Raw genomic sequence first — 6,011 nt, forward strand, 5'->3', positions numbered from 1 at the left:
CTACCTATTGGTAGATGATGTACACTGTGGATTTTATAACTTCCTTTACTATGTAAAAACCTGCTTAAAAATCGCATTGATATCTCCCTTAGCCCCTTTATTTAAGCCCAGCATTGTTTGGAAAAGGTCTTTTTACTTACTAATTAACTTCCTTGCCACAGAGAAAATGTGAACCGTCAACCTTTCCGGGCTGGGTCAACTAGCTCAAAGTTTTACCCAGTTTGATATGCAGCGTTCCTGTTCAAGTCCTATCTACCTCCATAAGACCCAGTTTATGTCCTAGCACCCCCCCAAAAACTTGTCAGATCAATCCAATGCACATCCAGAATCATTGAATTAACTGTTCATCTGTTTCCTCTCCACGCCCCCCCCCCCTCCAACAGTATGTGAATTTCCCAAGGACAACAAACACCTATGTTTAATTCTTTTGCCAGGATCTAGTCCAGTGCCTCACCAAGGATGTGTTTAATACAAGCTTGTTGAACCAAACTGGTTTAACCTGGATTCTGCTGTTTACTATGTGTTTGGTAGGTGCTGCACTTAATTATCACCAAAAAAATGCCTTTGAGTTAAATGTAATCATCCATATTTTACAGATAAGATGAAGAGCCACAAATCAAGAATCTGTGACCCATCTAAGGATACATAAAGGAGGTTTCATCACGTTTCCACTATATTCAGCTCCCTTTCGATCAAAACCATCACTTCAGCACTTAAACACGGTACTAAATTTTACTCCTTCATGATTACATGTGGGTTTATGAGATTGTAACCTTTGTAAAGACAGGGATTATAATATAAACATCTCTCTTGTTCCCAAAATTCTTATTCCAGGCTAAGTATATAATGTATAAGGACAATTTAGAGACTATCTGATCACCTCTAAATAATCTCCTTTCTCTGGGAACTACCTCCCTAACTTTAGGGTTATTTCCCTTTTAGCTGCTTTCGTATATGTGATCTTGCCACATCAGCCTCAGCTGGCAGGGTTGGCAGTAGAAACCTGAAATAAACTAGGCTAATATGTTTCCCTGTCCTGGAAATTTGAAATTGCAATCCAGAGATTACCAGTTTGTCTATGGTCGAAAGAAGTAGAGAAAGTCCTTCAGAATAAAGACATGCAAATAAACGAAGCAGTCACGCAGAGAGAGGCAGGGTGTTCTGAGAGCTTTCTAGGTCTTGGTTACTCCTTGTTCCTGAGACCCAGATGACTTCTTGCTCTGTATCTTTATGGCAGACTCTCCGTTTGGGGGTGAAGCCGGCTAAAGAGTATGAGTTATCTTACTTAAAATCACTAATCAATACTTAGTAGATGTACAGAAGATCCTGTTGGATGGAACTGAATTCTCTTAATTCTTAGCTTTCCTGAGGTCCAGAAGGGGACGCTAGAAGCTTAGTAATTTGTTCAAGTCAGACAGTGTTTTCTTATGATTTGTTTGAAATGCTGGGAATACCAAGAATATCAGATACAGATATACACACAGACACATATTCTTAAAACATAAATTGATTTCTGCTTATTATTTTTAGAGCTATCTGTAATATCATTTTCCTTCTTTGGACAAATTCATTAGAATGACGGCAAGTGACATTTTTAAAGTGATGGAAAAATCTGCTCTAGTAACTCTTGTTAAGTTCACCTTCTAGGCTTGGAAAACTGACAAGTAAAACAATACCCACACACACAATTATGACCAATAATAATTTTAAACATATCCATTGAGACATTCTCATTGTCATCAAATGTGTTTTCTCTGCATACTAAAGTATGAAAAAAATGAGAAACTTTATTAAATATCAAGTTCATGAGGTTTAACCTGACTTGCATAATTCTATTGGGTAATGAGGCTATCTGGGTGAGTGAAGTTTGCCTTTAAAGCATGGCAGCATTTAAATTTTATCTACTAAATATATCTTTATGAATTGTACTAAATGCTTGATTCTGTGAATATTGGGCCATTTAACCTTCCTTGTTGGCCACACAGAAATTGTTCCATTAGATTACAGGTTCCACCTTTGAGATTTCTTTTCTCATTAAATGTATTTTCTTAATGTTCGCTTAAATCTCATTTAATTGGGATAAAAATTATCTCAGGATTGGTTTTTGGTGCAGGAGAGATAGGGAGGAGGATAAAGAGAGGTGGAGAAAATGTAAATAATATTGGATCCTATACCCATCTTCTAGGGATGTTCTTCACCCAGTTCACCCTCATGAACATCAGTTTCTGTGCTTGGCAGCAACACAGCGATGCTTTCAGAGAACATTCAAGTGTGTTTAGGGATACTTTCACTGTATTAAATTATCCCAGACCCACGTACCCTTCTGCTTGGCGTGCCCTGTCTCCATCCCTGCTGTTAGCTGTCACTCTGCCCTGTAGCCAGCGTGTCTGTACCAATTGGCTTCTCTCGGCCTTTCCACACTTTTGATATGTTTCATTTTCTTCCAACAGCAGCCTAGGAAAAACTGAAGGCTACCAGGGGAAAACCACAGATGCAAACTTCCTCTCTATTGCCCTAATTTCGCTCACAATGTCAAATTAGCGTACTCTAGAAGTGCAACATCTCTCCTCTCCTATGGAATAGAGATGAGGATTTGGTTCTCGTCTGCTCTGTCTGCTCTGTTCATGGCATTTTCACAGAGCTGCGGCTTTTTTTCTGGATGTGGATCAAAAGTCTGACCATTAGATAAGAATTATTGCATTTGTTTTTGGAGATCGTGGCCATCTGATAATTGCTCCGGATCTTTTCTACCTTTTTCTAGCTGTCCAACTAGAGATTCCATTGCCCAGCTCCCCCTTCAGTTGTGTGTGGCCAGGTGACTACATTTTCTCCAGTGAAATGTCAGTAGATGGATATGTACAACTTGCACTCTGCTTTCCTAACAGGAAATTGCTTGACCTAAAAGTCCTCTTTTCCCCCTTCTCACAGGAGGCTACGTGGCACATATGCATGGCTTAATTGAGCTTCCCAGTGATCTGATGAGATAATTATTATAATTAAACCCATTTTATCTTTGAGATAGTTGAGACACAGAAGATTAAGTAATTTGCTTAAGATGGAAAAACTAGAAAGCCAGTAAATGGTAAAGTTAATATTTTAACCCAGGCCTGTCTGGCTACAAAGCCCAAGATGTTAACGAGTTCCATGGCCCATATGCTGTCATATCCAGGGTTAATAACTGCTTATTTTGCACTCCTATATAGCTTTATTTGTAACCTATAAGGCATTTCATACTTGTCAATATCCATTTTCGCACTAAGTCATAAGCTTCTGAAGGTTCCAGAGTGCTTACATCTTGCTCATTTCGTAGCCTTTTCCACAGCTAGTGCAGATTCTTTTTGTACCTGATTGATACTCTATATCTGCTTGTTAAATTTAACTCAAGTTTATTGTCTTTCTTCTAATGGCTCCTTTGCCATCATATCTCTGTTTTCTAACTGTTACCACTATAGCATTGTTATCACTCCACTCCACCGCACTTGGATTCCAGATGTCAAGGAAGCATATTATATGACAGCTCAGAAAAAATCATTACAAATTTATTTTCCAGGAGCCAACGACATGAGTAATTTCCACATAACTATTTAAGTGAGTGAAAGTGAATCAGGGTGCTTTAATAACTCAGTGTGACAAATACTTGAGATTGGGAAATTCAGAGAGTGGGAGCAAAGTTTGGGTGTGGATGAAGGACCACAAATACGTGGGACAGGAGGTAAGTCTCCCAAGAGACACCGTGGAGGACATTACATTGAGTCATTCCAAAGGAGGAACGCCAGGCTCTTCAAAGATACTGAGCATAATGCAGTTTTGGCTGTTTGTACAACATTGCATAATAATCCTTGTAAAATCTCTTTGTCTGCCATGGTAGCTAGTTTCTGTCAAAAGAATTAAGAAGCAGGACATTTGCGATGAATTGCCCCCAATTAAGCTTTTATTAAGCTTGATATGGAAAACACAATCAGAAGCTTAAAATAAAGCTCAACATTTTTTCTCTCTTGACCCTTTTTGCTGATCTCTTACGAAACCCAGCACCAGAGGATCTTTACGTCTCTGGTGGCTCCATAGATGGTTGAATGAATTTATGAATAAATGTTACAGCTAATAGTAGCACCTGTCCTACCTCTCCCTTGGACTGGGAAGGAGAGTCTTGGCTTCTTTGTATGTGTCAACTAGTCTGCAAGAATGAAGGGATGGAGAGGGAGAGGAGAAGAATGGTTATTTATTTATCCTTCTATTTGTACTCTGCTCTTTCTGCAAAGGAAACATTTATGGCAGGGGTGTTGGTGAAGGCCAGATCTTTTTGCTCCCTCAAGCCCTCCCTGAAGTAGTATCATGAGGAGCTGTGCCCTTTATGGAGGTGAACTCGAGGTCAATGTCCTCCAGAGTGCGGTCAGGCTTTGGCCAACACTCCCACCAACTCCCATCCACGTTTACTGAGTACCAAATAGATACCAGGCACTTATTCTTCTTAAAGCAAAACAAACATAAACACAAAACAAGACAAATAAAAAAGTAGGTTTTATTATTCTCTTTACAAGTAAGGAAATCAAGTACTAGCATTTCAGTAGCTTTTCCTGTGATTGGAAGGATCAGGATTCCAGTCTACATTTGTCTAAAAATTATAGAAGTAGACTTCTTTTCATATTACATTCCAAGTTCTAACACTGAACCACTGTAAGGACCCAAAGAAGCTTTGGGTCTTTAAAAAATTATTCCAGTTTAAAAGATAGATGTGGGGGCTTCCCGGGGGCTTCCCTGGTGGCGCAGTGGTTGAGAGTCTGCCTGCCGTTGCAGGGGAAATGGGTTCGTGCCCCGGTCCGGGAAGATCCCACATGCCGCGGAGCGGCTGGGCCCGTGAACCACGGCCGCTGAGCCTGCGCGTCCGGAGCCTGTGCTCCGCAACGGGAGAGGCCACAACAGTGAGAGGCCCGCGTACCGCAAAAAAAAAAACAAAAAAAAGCAAAGATAGATGTGGCTTCCTCCTTCATAGATGGGCTGCCATCATAGATGACATCATAGGTGATGAATTCAGTAGAAACTAAGTCTCAGCTTTTGATTTACTGTTTTATTTAATTATAAAAATATTTTAATTAATAAAAGAAAAAACATTCACGTACAATTTTACCACCCATAATACTATTTACATGCTTACATATGCTCTTCAAGAATTTGTCCCTTTGCAATTAAAATTTTTTAAATGTATTCAAAATCAATAATAATTTTGTTGTTGTTGTTGTTTTTGCGGTACGCAGGCCCCTCACTGTTGTGGCCTCTCTCGTTGCGGAGCACAGGCTCCGGACCCGCAGGCTCAGCGGCCATGGCTCACGGGCCCAGCCGCTCCGCGGCATGTGGGACCTTCCCGGACCGGGGCACGAACCTGTGTCCCCTGCATCGGCAGGCGGACTCTCAACCACTGAGCCACCAGGGAAGCCCAAAATCAAAAATAATTTTTATTCTTATGTTTTAACTTATTGAATTAGCAAACACATTTATATTTTCTTCATAATTGTCATGTTAATTCTTCTATAATACTCCAGGTACTTTTTTAGGCTATTTTGTAATAAAAATGTATATTTAGCTTTTTTTCTTCTATTAAAGACAACTTGGGGGCTCTATATAGAAAATATAGATAACTTGAATGTTTTTGTATTTTTGGAGGTTTGAAGCAGTCATAGAAACAACCTAAGCTTCAGCTGCGCAAACTTAAACTTTGGATCCCAAAGAAAAATTTTATATCATGCAGCCTATAGTTAACTGTTCCCCCAAAACTTTTTTGTAATATATTATGGAGTCTCCTCTCTCAGTGGCCAGTGTACAATTCTAGTCTGTTTAAAAGAGATAGCCTCTCCTTGTCCTAATTTCTATAAACTCCCTGACCCTATATAATGATACCATACTTCTTAGGGTGTATTTATGCTTAAATCTGTCTGATTAACTATAAAAATGAAATTGAGCATGCCTCCATAATGAAATTGAACTTAGTTAATATCAGTGGTATATCCTTATGGTTA

This window comes from Orcinus orca, chromosome 1, assembly GCF_937001465.1.
Source record: "Orcinus orca chromosome 1, mOrcOrc1.1, whole genome shotgun sequence".
Lineage (NCBI taxonomy): Eukaryota > Metazoa > Chordata > Mammalia > Artiodactyla > Delphinidae > Orcinus > Orcinus orca.